We start from the raw sequence: 16,962 nt of genomic DNA, 5'->3' as shown, positions 1-16,962 counted from the left end.
ACATGTTTATAGAGAGGCAAAATTAGTAGTAGACTTTCTTGCGTAACTTTCACTATTGGGTCAGCATACTTTTTTATCACTTTCAAAATTACCACAACAATTTAGCTCTATTATTTGTTTTGATAAGATTATTTTACCATATATGAGGTCCTATTTTGTAAAGAAGTAGTACTCCTCTTTTAATCTTTTTGCATCTTGTCCTGTACTGGAGAAAAAGGCTTAGGCCTTCCTTATTCATGGTTTCTATTACCTCTTAATAAAATTAGGGTTGACATCTTTCTCCTATTTAGGGGATTTGCCAAAACAAAAAATGGGATACCTAGCCTTAATGAGGTTTTTCTAGAATTACTTGTGACATATATATGTTAGGATTGTGTTGAGAAACAGCATCCTCAAAGAGGATGAAAAATAGCTGCATAAACTGTTCAAACTTCAAGGATAGGAAGCCAATTTTTTTTGTCAATTTTGAGCCTAGGTTTAGAGGCTCTAATATGTTTTTGAAGGTCATGAAAGAAGCAAATTTGATCCTTCATGCCTCTGAAATTTGCTAAAACATGAGTTACATAGAATTGATGCTTAAGTCAAAAGATAATAAAGTTCAAAGATCAAGTAACAATCACCCTAATTTGATTTCTTTCTAATTTTTTTCTAAAAATTAGTCGCTGCCACATGCTACTCACGTGGCTAGATTCCCATAACAATTTGTCAAGATTGGTCAATTGGACTAAATGTACTTAGAAATTGAAATAACTAGTACTAGATTTGCTTTTGTTCAAACTGTACTGACTAAAGTCGCTGATAGTTTAAACATTTGGCGTCAAAACTGCAATTTTATGATGTGTAAATATTGTATGTATCAGCATTTTCTAATAGAAATTTCTAGAATAGAACATTATACTAAAAAGGAGACTTTAGAAATAAAATTAGCAACATTAAAAATGGATTGGCCTATTTTTCAAAAATAAGTTTTTCAAATACAATGCTGCAGTAATACACAAACAAAAACAATTCAAAAAACATCTTTTCTATACAATTTATTAAATATTTCAAAAAAATCTATAGTAAAAATTTTTTATATACACTACTACAGTAAAATATTTCAAAAACACCCCTAAAAACAACTAATCCAAATGAAGCGGGAATTAGACATGTACAAGGTATATGTAGAATTAGAGAAAAAAAGCTGAAAATAGAAAAAGCAAGATGAGAAAAAGAAAAATAGAAGATTCTTTCTGAAACATAGGTAGAAAAATTAAGTCTAGAAAACAAACACTTAGAAAGAGAAATTGAGAAATTAACTAATAATATGGGAAAACAAATAGTAATAAGTGAATACAAGGAAATAAAAGCAGAAATTAATACTAATATCTCAAAAACCAGGATTATACTTCTTTAATTAATGTAATTTACCAAAAAAAAATTTGAGAACAATATTATCATGAAAGAATTTGAAATAATTGATATTGAATGCACTAAATCTCATATCGATGTTTTCTTGTATCTGGAGCCTGCAAACATAAACTTAACTATAGTGTCCATTGAATGGATAAAACTCTTATTTGATATGATTATTATGTTCAAAATACTCTAATTTTTTTTTAGAACATTTGATGGTCATTTTGGAGTAAATATTTCATTCTCCATAGGCTTGGGTAACCATAATCACCAATACAAAATTATTGTTGGATAAAATTTTATTCGTTCTATATTAGGTGGTATGTTTTACTTCTCACCACATTGACAATTTTTTTTTCAAATGGGTGTGTTTTAACCCTACTGACTATTACATATCATAATTAGTATCACAGTTGCCTATCAAGTGTGGTAAAACTGGTGTAATAAAATTTGGACTTGATAAAATTAGTAGCCTTGATCATAAAAATTTCAGTTTTCCAAAATATACCATAATAAAAGAAGTAGGCAAAATGGAAGAATTAGAAAATAGTAGCTTTATGGATTTACAATTGAGGAAATTGAAGAATTTACAAAACTTGAAAATACACTACATTATATATCTATGAGTAAAATAATAGAAGATAATAAAATATTACCTAAATATAAGAAAGATGCAAATGCTTTTATTAGGATAGCAAAAGAAACTCAAGTTTTAGGGGAAAATCCTATTAAATATTGGGATAGAAACAAATTTCGAGCACACCTTGATATTAAAAAGACAGAAGTCGAGAAGTGGAGAAGTAGAGATCGAATAGTAATGAGGTTGGTACAGGAGTGACTGCTATGATTGAAGAAGATGTTATAGTGGCAGCTTGGGCAATATACGATAGAAGTTACAATTATCCACAATTGGACAAAATTGAAGCAATCAAGTTAGCCATGAGTAAACTAGCAGTGAAGGAATGGAGGAAAATTATCATACAGAGCTGCAATAAGCAACTACTCCAGCAAATCCATTCTAGAAGTGCATCAAACATCAAACTGCACACTTTAGTTGAGGATATACTTAGTTTGAAAGATCTATTTCCCATGTGCTCTTTTTGTTTTTTGACTAAAAATATTAACCATGTTAGTAATAGAATTGGTGACTATACTTTAGGCATTTTACATGATAAGGAATGGATCAATCCTCTGTGTTATTAAGCACTTATGTATAGAAATAAGGGGCCTTTGTTCCAAATTGTAAAGCTCAATTTATTATTAATATGTAACAAGAATCGTTTCGAAAAAAATATTAAAAATGTAGATTTTACTATTAAAATAGCACTATAGCTCCCAAGATATAATAGAATTTAGCATACAAATGAAAGAATTAAAATTAGAAATAATTAGACAAAATAGTAGCAGACATTAGTACAACAATTATGGTAAAAAATCATGCTAATATGAAAAGAGAGAAAGTTAGAATTGTAACAAATTACAAAAGATTTAATGATATTCCTATAAAGATCAGTACAAGATATTAGATAAATATCAATTAATAAATTGCATACAAGAAGCAAGAGTATTTAGTCAATTTGATTTTTTTTGAATTTTGGTAAATAAAAATGGATAACTAATGGAAAACCTTCTTCACTTGTCTTGAAGGTATGAGTGAAGGTCATTATGAGTGGATAATCATATCATTTGGATTAAAAAATGCTTCATCTACTCTTGAGAAGGATGGATAGAATATTTGATAAATAAAAATTATTTATTCTATTAAAGATGATATCTAGTTTTTAGCAACAATCTAGATGAATATTATGAACATTTATGTATAGTATTTAATGAATTTATAGAGAATAGATTAATTATTAACAAAAAGAAAATAGGTTTAGATAAAGAATGTAGGAACATGTGCTATTATTAAAAAAAAAAAAAACAGGTGGAAGGATCACATATGTGGTCAGCACCCCAAATACACGAAGGGTAGGGTTTGGCGTCGCATGCCTGTCAATCTAGATATGAGGCGTTTCCTGGAGGAGGGGCACCTAGAGGAGGTCATATAAAAGCTTTTGTCCTTGTTTACCATTTGGCCCGAGCCATCCTAATACACGTCCAAGAAATGCATAAGAACTTTCACCGATCGCCGGTCTCCTGTGATGAATATAATTATGTCATCGGCGAACGCTAGGTGAGACACTGGCGAGGTACCCCTTGACTGTGCGTAGCTGTGGACGGCACCCGAATCTACCAGCTTAATCAATCCCCGGCTAAGAGCCTCTGACACCAAGATAAACAGAAAAGGAGAGAGGGGGTTGCCCTGCCTCAATCATCTGGAGGGCTGGAAGAAATCATGCTGTCCTCCGTTAATTAGGATTGAGAACTATGAGGAGGTTAAATTGTTCATCACTATGTGGACAAACCGTGGATGGAAGCCAAATTTGAGAAGAAGTCGAGATAAGAAGTCCCAGGAAACTCGGTCAAAGGCTTTCATCATGTCTAGTTTGAAAATAGTATTATGACCGCGAACTTGCTTGTTAATTGCACCCACTAATTCCTGTGCCAACAAAATATTGTCTGATATCTCTCTGCCCTGTATAAACACTGATTGTTCCAAGGAGATAATAGAGGGCAGGACCACCTTTAGCCGATTGCATAGGATCTTGGTGAAAACCTTGCTGACAAACGTGCACAAACTGATGGGTCGAAAATCGGCAAAAGTCTGCGGCGAGTCTCTCTTTGGGATCAAGATCAGTAGCGTGCTAGCAAAACTCTTATGGATTGGCACCCCGCACATAAACTCCCGAATCGCTTGGAATAGTAACATTTGTATTATAATAAATAGAATTTTCTTTTCAACATATTTCAAGATTCAATTTAACAATCTTCTCAAGTAGTAAGAATTGACATCAATTGATTTTGTAAGCAAGTTCTTGTAAAAGTTTAATATATTTTTCTTTCAAATAAATTATGATAGATGCATCATATTTCATGTATGTTACCTAGTTCTTTAAAGAAGATAATCTAATATCAAAAACTTATTTAACCATATGACTAAAAAAAAATTTCTAGCTGGGAAAAAGGATGAGGGATTTGAACCTAGACCCTTTAGATCTAAGGGTCTCAACCTTGACTACTCAACTGACCTCTTATCAACCATCTCATATGCTAAACTTATAAATTATTTTGAAAGATTTCTAATTCTATATTGTGTCTAAAATACCCATTTAAAATACTCATTTAGGTGTTAAACTATTTAGGAGAAAGGGAATCAGCAATTTTGAACATGCAAGAAGGAATTGAGAAATAACTTTGCAAGGAAATATAGATTTATTAGATAAAAGTGGTGGCTGAAAAAACTTTTTTGCTAGGCTAGGAACGACCTCTACTTTTATTAAATTAAAAATTTTAAAGAATTAGAATTTTAATAGAGTGGAAATAAATTAATAATTTGCGAGGACTTGTATTTTTATTCTTAAATTTTACTTATTTTAAAATTATTTGCATTGGTGTTATTTAATTTTATTATTTTAGCATGAATTTTACTCAAAACATATTTTTATCGCTTACGTGTCAAAAATTTCAAAAAAAATCGCACTGGCGCAATTAATTGGAGATTTGGAGAATTTACCTCGGACTAATAAGAATGAATATTAGTAGTATAAAGGAAACTACCTTGGAAGGTTAGTATTAGAAAGTAGGAAACAAGAAGGAAATTAGTAGTGTATGACACTATTTGGGCTACTATTCCTAGTTGACCTTTTAACTACCAAAAGCTAGCTTTCTTCTCACCTTCACATCACAATTCAAAGCTTCATCTTCTCTCCTTTTCCTCTCTCATTGGCTGAACCTCCAAGCTCCAAAAGAAGAGGAGAAAAACTCCAACTTCATTCACAAATCTTGCTCCAAGAATTCATCTAACACCTTCAAACCTTTGGAAGTTGATCTAACTAGAAGAAAGCTCTTACCTTGTGGTGATTTCTGACTGGTTTGGTGGTGCAAATCTTGGCTCTAACTAGGGTTGAAGAAGTTTTGGAGAGGTAACAAGTTTCACTTCCCTTGATCTTTAATTTTATACAAGAGTAAGTAGTGGTTTTGGGTTGTTATGCAAGGGTATTTGAAACCTTAACCAAAACTAGGTTAGATGACTTGAGGAAACCAGTTGTTTTCTTGATTTTTGTTTAGGTAGATGCCTTGAGGTGGATGGTTAGATAGTGAACTTGAGGATTTCTTGTTTGTTTAATTGTTATTTTTGTTATTTCTAGCTTAATTTTTTGGCTTGAATGTTGGAGAGAAAATTTGAAGAGAAAGAGAGGAGGTGTTGTCCGAAATTTTGCTGATTTATTTCTCTTGATTTAATTTCAAACTTTGTTGTTAAATTGCTGCAAAAATACTTGTTATGTGTTGGATTGTGTGTGTAAAAATTATCTCTAAAAAATCATTTCTTTTGTGTGGTTGAAAGTTAGGCTAAAGAGAGAAAAATTAAATCTGGAAAATTGATCAGGGCAGTCTGCCTATCTGCACTCAACAGCAAATAAATTGTCGTCCAAGAGTCGAAATCAAGTGCTGTTTGTGGTATTTGAAATTAGACTCCAAGGGCTTTCTAACGATATAAAGTACCTCTGCTAATTCATTTTTTGTGAACCGTGGCGATCCGGCAAAATTGACTGATTTGCTCTTACTGTTTTACCTAAGAAACCTGCACAGTTGCATTTTGTAGCTTATTTTCACTCCTCTTGTGAAATGAATTTGAAAATGATTTTTTCTAATGATTTTTAGTACTTTGAATGCAATTTTCAACGCTAAAAACTACACTAAATTTGGACTTGTGTAGCTCTAGTTATGTCCTGATTTCAAAACTGTGTTGATGCTCCAAGGCTGGAAATCCGTGGATCAGGTTTCAAAAACCAGCTTTCGTAAAACTGTTGTAGCTTGGTGTAGAGAAATCCAAATTTCGTTTCGCTTATGCGTTTGAAACTAGATTTGATGTTCTTTAAGTGTTATAAATTTCAGAGGCTAATTTGGTTCTTATGAATTTTGCTAAATTTTCAAAGTTCACTGAAAATCGAGACTGTTTTGCCCTGTTTTAATGAAGCAGCAAGTTGGAACTGAGATTTGAATGATTTCTGATTTGACTCTGGAAAACGTGTCTTCTGAGAGTTTTATTACATTGAATCTAGTTTCCAGTGGTGTAAAGTTTTCAATTTTTGGACTTACGGAACTCAAGATGTGATTTTTCAAGTATTGTCGTACAAAGCTGGAATTTTCTGGTTTCAAACAAAATGCCCTTCTTAAGAACTTCCAACGTTCCTTTGAAATTGTTAATCTGCTTTAAGTTTGATTTCATGGATGGATACAAGATTTCTTATGAGTTTAGACCTTCATTTTGAATCTTGACTTCCAAAGGATTAAGCCTCTCTTGATGCATTTTTTTGGTTGCCTAAACAAATGAATTTTCTCCCTTGTATGCCAAGTGACTTAGTGTATACGTGAGTGATGGATTAAGGGGAAATTGGTATAAAAGTTGTTTGCATTTAGTGATAGCTAGTTGATATTTTCTTAGGTGTTCAAGAGGATTTCGAATGGAATCCCGGCACAGACAATTAAAGGACTTATTTGCTTGCTTGCTTTTGGAATTGGTGAGTGTCAAGTGCATGTTTCATGTACTATGTTTGAAATGATATGTATACAAGTGTTATGTGAAATTGTCATGATTTATGAACTTGTCGAGGCAAGAGTGTACTTTATCTCCCTTGTCCTCTCCCTCATGAATATTCACTACTTGTATATGAATTTGCGTGACTTGAACTTGTACTTGAACATGCTTGTAATCGTGAGTACTAAGCGGCAGCATATACCACACTCTATTCGGGTGGGAGGTGCTTCTCATACTGACTTAGTACTATGATCGATTTTAAGTTAATTGGAGCATTGTCTCATCGACCACTTATACTCGTGGGGACGCCCAAAATCCAATGGCTAGCCATTCAACTCAAGCCAGCAAGGGTTTGATTGAGGAGCTTGGTGAACCTTGGGTTCATATACTTGACTTGCTTGGATATACTCGAGTAATATCAAAACTTGTTTAATATTCGGGCCCATTAGGAGGTGTAACGGTGGATGAAAATTAATAAAAAGTGGAGTTCTATGGACTTATTACTTTCTCGGTTGACGGAGTGTCAACACTTGATAATTGTGGATCAGGATTATCGGTGAAGCCGTGTGGATATAGCTCCTGAGAGGTCCTGTATCCTTTTACGTGTGTTTTGCTTTCTATTTGCGCACTTAAATAAAATTTCATGTTAAATCGTTTTAAGTGTGATATTTAATTTAATTTGTGCTACTTGCTTACTTGCTTGATTTTCTTGGCCTCACTGAGCGTTAGTTTATTCTTTTAAATTGTTTTTCTTTACAGGTTTGGAAGTGGAAGTTGAGAAATTCTAGGCTAGCAGCTTTTGGTAGAAGTTAGTATATCTTTTGTATGAAATTAGAGACTTTTAAAGTGTAAATTTTGTTATATTTGAGTATTTTAAATTGTAATGGTAAATGGCAGTCTTGGGAGTTTTGGACTTATATATTCAAAACATTTCTTAATTATAAGTCGATGGTTGACTTGTGGTTCTTTTAAACTAGAATGAGTACGTGAGTCCTGACGAGAGTTGGGCAGACACCTCGCTGATACCCTAGGGTTTGCCGTAGGGAGAGGTGGGGGCACCACAGTTGGTATCAGAGCTTTAGCCTTCAGATCTTGTAGTGTATCTTAGGTTTAAAGTTTAGGATGCCGGACTGTGGGATTAACTTGAATATTACATGAACTGGAGAACTTACTGTGTCATAGTGGTTAAAAAGAATTGGTACTTGAGAGTTTCTTATATGGCATTGGTGGAAACAAAACTGAGGAATTATGTGGTGTTATATCGAAAGGAAACATTATGTGAGAGATTAGTAGTGAAAGATTGAATGAGATTCGAATTATCTTTATACTTATAAGAATAAAAGGAATCGGTGCAAATAGTGGTATTAGTTATCAGAGATAAGAAACTGAGATTTGCTAGTTAATTTCACATATGATGGTTTTGAATAAAAACAAAAGAGTTTTCAAAGAAATAAAATGCATTTTCCACTTATTTACCTACTGGAAAAAAAATTTCCGCTTTGAAAAAAAAAATTTATCCAAAATTTGAATATGAAATTCTTGATTTTCAAGGAGAGAGCCTATCTTCAGGTGTAAGAACTAAGAAAGATTTAAACATGTAGAGTGATCGCATCCGAAAGGCTGAAGTTAGTGTGATTGAGGAGCAAGTGTACTAATGATTTCGTGGATAGTTCTACGAGTTCTATAACTGCATTGACTAAAGGGAAAGACAGCAAAGAGATAAAATGGAGAGGCTAAAGTTTGATAAAGTGTAATGGAGAAAGTTAGGACATGAGAGATCTAAGTGCTAGATCTAAGGCTGAACAAATTGAAGAGATTGGTATTATGAAGGTTTTCGTGGCCTAGGTGAGTAAATCCCTGGTTAGGGTTTCTATTGATGGTGGTTCAATTTGAAATTTGATGCATGTCTTGAATGTGCATTGTGTTGGCACTGTGTAGACACCAAATTTTTGGTGTAATTTTATTTACTGTTTATTTTTAGTTTTTTATTTGTCGTGTTAGTTTTATTCGATTTTTAGTTTTTAGTTTCTAGTTTTATTTTTATTTTTAAGTTTTTAGCATAGAATTTCTTGGAAAAAAAGAAAAAAAAAGGGAAAAATGAATGAAAATGAAAAAAAGAAGAAAAAGAGGAAAATCTTAGTTTTTATTTTATTTTATCTTTTGGTTGCTAATTTTGTACATTTTATTTAAGTTTAAGTTTATTTGAATTATTATTGTTTTTATTGTTATTTATATTATTCTTAAAAAAAAAAAGTGATACGCGACGTGCAAGCTGCGTTTTTTCGCAGCTTGCAAGGGAGGGCTCGATGAGCCCCTTAGCTGCAAATATAGGAGAGATGGCTGGGGTTTTAGGGTGGAGTGCCCCATATAAATAGAAAAGAAAACACAGCCGCAAAAGGGGAGTTTTGGGGAGATAGAGAGAAGTGTATGAAAATGAAAAAAAGAAGAAAAAGAGGAAAATCTTAGTTTTTATTTTATTTTATCTTTTGGTTGCTAATTTTGTACATTTTATTTAAGTTTAAGTTTATTTGAATTATTATTGTTTTTATTGTTATTTATATTATTCTTAAAAAAAAAAAGTGATACGCGACGTGCAAGCTGCGTTTTTTCGCAGCTTGCAAGGGAGGGCTCGATGAGCCCCTTAGCTGCAAATATAGGAGAGATGGCTGGGGTTTTAGGGTGGAGTGCCCCATATAAATAGAAAAGAAAACACAGCCGCAAAAGGGGAGTTTTGGGGAGATAGAGAGAAGTGTGGGGGAACGGCTGGTGAAGGTGGGGCGGCTAGAGAAAAAAGGCAGCTTTGAGGGAGTGGCTAGAAAAGAGACGGACGGCTGCATAGAGGACAGAGAGCTTCGGACGGGCTAGAAAGAAAGGGTTTTGAGAGCAAAAAGGCAACCAGAGGAAAGGGGAGAGTCGGAGAAGAAAGCAAGGAAAACCAATCGAGGGGGGGAGAAAAATAGTGGTTGGAGTCTGATAGGAGGGAGGCGACGAAAAGCGAAGGAAAAAACAGAGAGCGGGGGACGATGGAAAATCTGGAGAGCCAAGCAGGGAGCTTCAGCCTTGAGAAGGAAAACAGAGCAAGAGGGAAGATTGAAGGGGCAGCCGCAACGGAGAGTTTTTGAGTTGACGGCTGTAGAGGAAAAAGAGCTACGAGGGTTCTGGGGAGAAAAACAGAGGGACGGCAGATGAAGCAAGAAAGATTAGGGCTAGGCTTTTGAAGAATGAGCAAGAGGGGAGAGTCGAGAGTTTGATGAGATAGCTAGGGTTGGCCGAAAAAGAGGAGAGAGGATTAAAGATTGACGGCTGAAAACCTAAAAAGGGAGGAGGTTGGATGAAGGCTGGGTGAGAACAAGAAACAAAAGGAGAGCTGAGGGTTTTAAGGCCTGGAAAAAAGCTAGAAACCTGAGGGGGAGGAAACATGGGTGGCTGTGGATTAAGGAGAGAGCAAACGAGAGGGGCTGAGTGAAGGAAAGCCAGACAAATAGAAACCAGAAAAGAAAACTAGAGGTGGCGGCTAGGCTTTGAGCATAAAAAACGCAGTTTTGAGAGAGAGGGAGATAGACTGAAAATCTGGGCGGCAGTTGGCAAAAGAGGTAACGAAAGAGCGAAGCAAGAAGGATTCTCGGCTAGGGGATTGCAAAAAGGGAAGGTGACGGAGCCATCTTCAGCGCTCAATACTCGGGAAGATCATCTGAGTTACCGTCACTCCAGGTATTGTTTTCATCTTTTATAGCTAAAAGCTGTCTCCTTTAGTTATTACTTGTTTTCCGTTGCTGTCTTCTGGTTCTGTTTTGCTTCAACGTTGATTGATGGCTTTTGCTTGGGTTTGATGGCATTTGTTTGGAGTAAGAAGTCAGCTCTTGTGTGGTTGGGTCTTAGCCGAAAGTAGATCAATGAAAAGTTTCCAACTTTGATTGTTTTTTATCTTTCGGCATGAAACAGATTTGGAGTTAGGTTTTTGGTTTAGAATGTTGGAGTTGCTTTCTTTATATCATTGCTGCATTATTCATATTCATTTGCTTCATGGGTTTGCTGGGGATAGGCAATTGCATTTTAGGAGATGTTGATGACAATGACTGAAACCTTCAATGTTCCAAGTTCATTTCTTATTGCTGATTTCATACCCAATTCCCTGCTTGATGTTTGGGGTAAATAATGATATTTGGATTGATGTTAACAACATGGTTTTAAGGCCATTACATGGGTGTTGGTCTTGGTTTGAGTTGTTCCATGTCAATGAGTTTTGATTGGAATGTAAAACTGCAGCAAGCATGGCCGGTCCACCATTGCAGAAATGTTTCCCCCCATCCTCTCGTTGTTTTCTTTTCTTTCTTTGCACATTTTGCTCCAGAATTTCTGTTTGACAAACGCTAGTTGACTGAGTTGATGTTGGCAAATCATGTTAGAAGATTAGGATGGTTTCACTTGTTAGAATCGCAAGTTATGATTCTGTTTGACACAAGTTGCAGAAACCTGCGCATGACTTCTGCTGCAATGAGTTTAAAGCTCTTGGTCCTGTTGCAGCAGCATGCGCGAATACCTTTTCTTTTCCTTAGATGGCCGAAGCTTTGGCTTTGTTTCAAACGCTTGATTTGGTTTGTAGCTTGACTGAAATGTCCTGTGCGTGATTGGGAACTTGGTGTCAAAGGTCATCAGTAATTTCTGGTTTGATAAATCTGTTTGCATGATGAAACAACAAGCTTGGAAACAAAAGGCAGTAGACTTCATGTCTTAGTTGCAGAAACAGGTCTCCTACGTGGGTTGCATGCATTTTGCATGAATAATTTCCAGAAAAATTTGCATTTTTGACCCCTTGGCTTCCAACTAATGCTGCTATGACCCAATCAATTGAATAATCTCCTCAATTTGGTCCTTGGTAGTTTTAATTCTACAACTTCATTGCTTGTTTGTTTCAATTAATTACTATGCTTTGTTTCAATTAATTAATTGCACTTAAGTCATGACTTTGGGGGCTTTATGACCAAGTGAGCTTGTGATTGCCTATTTTCTTTAATTTTCTCAAATAAATTGGTACCTTGACAATTTCTTTTATTTTGAAGGATAAATAAGCCATCTTTCTTTCATTTGGGCACCATTCCAAAGGAGGTATAACTTCTTTTATCTTTTTGTTTCTCCCCTATGTGATCCAACGTGCTAAGTGAGAATTGCATGTCTACTTGCTTTCCTTGCCTTTCCTTAATTCCTTTAATTCATTTCATTTACTTTTGCTTTTATTAAGTCATTCTTTTATTTATGGGGTATGTGTACACCTCTTGGCTTGTAATAGATAGGGTTTGGAGAGCATTTGATGAAGACCTTTTGAAGACGTGTGCCTAGCTAGCAAATGTAATAGGTCTATTAGCTTGGTTGCTTACTTTTGTGGCTATGTGTTTAATTTGCTTTATTAGGTTCTTGCATCTAGTCGAGCATGCTAAGTGTTATGTGCTATGTGTTTATGAGTGTTTGGCATGTCTACTTGCTTTCTATAGTCGTAGATGAATGTGATGGATGAATGTACGTCACCACACTAGTCCAATGCTAGTTGTGGCTCATTATTTCGTTAGGAATTCATAGAAAGGGCTAGTCCAACGCTAGACCCAATAGACCGTCCCCCTTTCGTTAGTGCATACTTGCATGTTCACTACATTTCATGCATTTTTCTTAGTTTTTATCATTTGGCATGCTCCTCGAACCCTTTTTCCCCTCATTTTAGGTTTTTGCATCTCATGCTAGTTATAAGGTACATTTGCTTGAGAGTCCCCTTTCGATAGGGGAAACGAGCGAGTTTGGCTACAAAATAGCCTTAGCACGTTAGTTCTTCCTTCTAATCCAAGGGAAAATCAAAGTCGTAAAGTTAGGAGTCCTTCCCGTACCCGACTTGATGCATTCCCTTAGGATCATACACTTGCATTCTTTTTATATCACATTCACACTCTTTTAGCCACGTTTTCTCACCACTTAGATTTTTCTCAATCCATTTTCTCACCACCTTTTTCCTATCTCTCATTTATTTTCAACCTCACAAATGGCACTCAAATTGCACTTCTACGTATCTAATATCCTATTTTCATTCATTTGCACACACAAACACCTTTATTTTCTCACATTTGCACACTTGCACTTGAGTCCTCACTTGCATTAATCACGACTTCCATGAGAGCTTTCCTCATTGGCCACCACAATTCATGTGGTTGGGACCTAAAAGCCTCATAAGAAACATTTTAGATTTAGAATTGCATTTTTCTTTTCTTTTCGCATCCATTAGTCATATCCAACATGCGATACATACCTTGGGTAGAAAAATTAGGAAAAGTGGGGTTAAGTCACGCAACTATCTTTGGTTAGGGTAAGGGAGTGCCTTAAGATTTGCCTTTGCCTTCTCCCTTATCAAATGTGACCCCCGATTCCTTTCTTTGGTTACGTAGACCTAAAAGTTCTTCAAAAGGGTTTGTTTACTTTTTCTTTCAAAAACAAAACAAAATCATTTTTTGGGTGACTTGGTACACCCTAACTCCGTACCAAGTGGCGACTCCATTTTTTCATCCAAAACTCTTTTTGAACTTTATTTGGCCGAATCGTCGCATTTTCAAGTCCCACGGCCTTTTATTTTCATTTTTTCACACACGTTCACATACGCACTACTTTCACACACACCACCATCAAAAAGTGGGGCGCGACAGTTGGCGACTCCACTGGCGACTTCCTAAGTGGGTCCAAGCATTTGATTTAGTCATTCTTTTCCTTTTTCTACCCTTTTTATGCATGGCATGTGGATATTAGGGTTGCATCTTCCATTTTTGGGACCTTTTGTCTCACGTACGCATCAAACTATTCCCTCACTCACGTATGTATGTTTGGTTGTTTGGATGTATGTTGTGTTTGTTTTATCTCGCGCTTTGCATTGCATTTGGGTGGGGGGACATACCCTAGAGCCTCGCGTTGGTTCTTGATCCCTCCCCTCCAAACGAGCACTAGCATACGTGCATACGCTTTATTATTTATCCCTCCTTTATTTTTCTTTTAGTGACTTGTCACTCCACTCCACCCTATTAGGATTAGGCAACCCACTTGGACGTGTGATCACGACACGATGTGTGTGTAGCATGATCCGATGGGTCACTCAATCTTCCGCTTTAAGCTATGGGTTGATAGCCTTTAGCTTTTAGTCGAAGGTTGAGGATTTTGATAGATTCACTCAAACACGTAGCCGCGACACGATGTGTGCGTAGCGGTGTTTGGGGAATCGCTTGAGCCACCGACAAAGAACCTTGGGATTGATGACCCTTGGTTTCTAAGTCTGAAGGCTCGGGGACCTGAGCTTATCGAGTCTAGATGCATTAGTAAACCCTAACCTCATGCATCCATGATAGCTTGCCTAGGGTAGAGTCTGCCTTGCCTATTAGGGACACTATTCACGAGGGGAGGGATCCAACCCCTTTTTCCCTTTTATTGCTTTGTATTGATTTTATTACTTTATCTCGTTGTCACAATGTGTTATGTGTATTTATCTGGCTGAACTAACTTTTCTTGGTTTTGTGTCCCCATTGCATTCATAAACCCTAGCAAATAAGAGATCTGGCATGACCTTCTTTTAGATCCTACCCTTGTAGATAAGTTATTGCACGTTTAAAGATTTTGGTATTCATAGATTAATAATTGCATATTATTTTAGGCTTACCCTGGCAAATAAAGGGTCCCTTAGGCCATATTTTATTTCAAACTGCATGTTTTACTGCTTTAATAAACTGGCATCATGCATAAACCCTAGAAGGGAATGCCATTTAGGGGATCCCGTGTTAGGAATAAGCCACCTTGTGTCTCGGATATTTAATCCAAGGAGACTTGAACGTTTACATTTTGTACCATCCAAAGGGGTAGTGCACAAGGTAAGGTAGGATCCGATCATTTTCATAGAGCGTTTTTTGGAATATGAGCGTCTAATAATCACTTTTTGGCCATTTTATCAAAATTGGTAAAAATCCCTTGCGTAAAGGACATTAATTTGAAGACATTTACCAATATTTCCTCACTATTGAGACAATAAGTGAATTGAGGCCAAAATTTAATTTTTAGAAGGCTCATAGACTAATGCATCTCAATAATTTTGAATTCACCAATGGTTGGACAATTCAATCGATCCATTTTGCCAATTCATTCACTTTAAGGCAATTCGAGCAATTTTGAATAAATCATCAATTTCATTCAATTCTTTTGACTAATTTGCCTTTTTTTAGGGCAATCACGTCATTCTTTTAATAAATCATCGATTTCATTCAAATCATTTGGCCAGCTTACCCTTTTTAGGGTGATCTAGTCAATTTCAAATAAATTATCAAATTCCCATTCAATGCGTTTGATCAGTTACCCTTTTTTAGGGTGATCAGGTCGATTTTGAATAAAATTCTCAATTTCATTCAATTCATTTGATCAAGTTCCCTTTTTAGGATGATCCGGTCCGTTTTGAATAAAATTCTCAATTTCAGTCAATCAAGTTCCTTTTTTAGGATGATTCAGTCAATTTTGAGTAAGTTTTTAAATTTTACTCAATTCATTTGACCCGTTTCCCTTTTTAGGGTAATGCGGTCGATTTTAAATAAATTTCATTCAACCCATTCGACCGATCAGGGTTTCAATGCCGAATTTCAAATTGGGAAATCTAGTCGATTTTGAGAAAACCATCCATTGCATCCAGCCATTTGATCAGTTGGGGTTTTGACCCGTGCTTCACTGAAAAATTTGGTCAACGAATTCCAATCTCTTCGATAGGAAGTTCGTCAAGGTCAAACCCGTGCGTTTTGCAAATTCTTGTATCGATCAAAAGTGATCAATCCATTCGGACGTTGACCTCATTTTGACAAGTGTCTCTCGTCACTCCAATTGATCAAATTTTTCAAATCATTTTTCACTCAATCAATTGATCGGATTCATCAGGTATGGTATAGTGCCTACCCTATAGGATTGCATTTTCATGCTAGACTTACCCTTGGCATAAAAGGATTCCCCCATAGGACATGCATACCGATTTTTTATTCTTACTTACTGACTCTGGGTATTTTTCCTTTTGTTTTTTCCTTCCCCCCTGCATTCATAAAAATATTTCAATAAGGTGAAAATATTTTTCTATATCTGAAAACAATTCTGATCTGATAAAGTTTGAAAATTACATGATTCTTAGGCAGACCCTACAATGTGAATTCGAAAATTCATCTGAAGCCGCTCGTGTAAAATATTTAAGAGATTTCATTGCTCAAAGGGAGAAGGGGGCTGTTAAGAGGGAAAAGTGTGTATACATGTGTAAAGAAATTCCTTAGAATGTTTTTCATATGTATTACTTTTAAAATTTTTTCAAACATTGGCAATAATGAAGCTTTTGTTCAGACAATTATTTGTTTTGTATAATACTCGTGTACATTTCATTCTTTTTTGAGCTCATTGGAGATTTCATGATGAATTTTAAGAAATAAGACTAAATTGGGACTTGTTTTCAACCTCCAGCCTGAAAATTCGCAAGTGTATGTTTTCTAAAATCCTTGTGTACACTAAATTGGTGATCTGAGCTACACAATAAGAGTGCTCAAGATTGAAAGAGGTCACTCAAAAGGCCCAATGAGATACCTTTTCTCTTTCACTGTACAATTCATATTTTTGCCCACTTCTATTGGCCCAGAATAAAATCAGTCACATTGATTGATAAATGGCAAATTGGAGCGAACTTTGCTTAGAAAAATGCCCATTGGTTTAACCCGGGTCAATTCACATCTAAGTGAAAGCAAAAATGTACATTATTCTTGTTTATTTTGAAAATTTGGAATGATACTTTGAGCATTCATTTCTCTACCTATACGGATTTTATCATTTGTTCTCCCGTTTGAGCCTTTAAAAGAATAATTTCGTTTCAAATAAGCGCCTTGATGATCACTACCCTA

Source organism: Coffea arabica, chromosome 3c, assembly GCF_036785885.1.
Source record: "Coffea arabica cultivar ET-39 chromosome 3c, Coffea Arabica ET-39 HiFi, whole genome shotgun sequence".
NCBI lineage: Eukaryota > Viridiplantae > Streptophyta > Magnoliopsida > Gentianales > Rubiaceae > Coffea > Coffea arabica.
Note: the sequence above shows the minus strand (reverse complement) of the source record.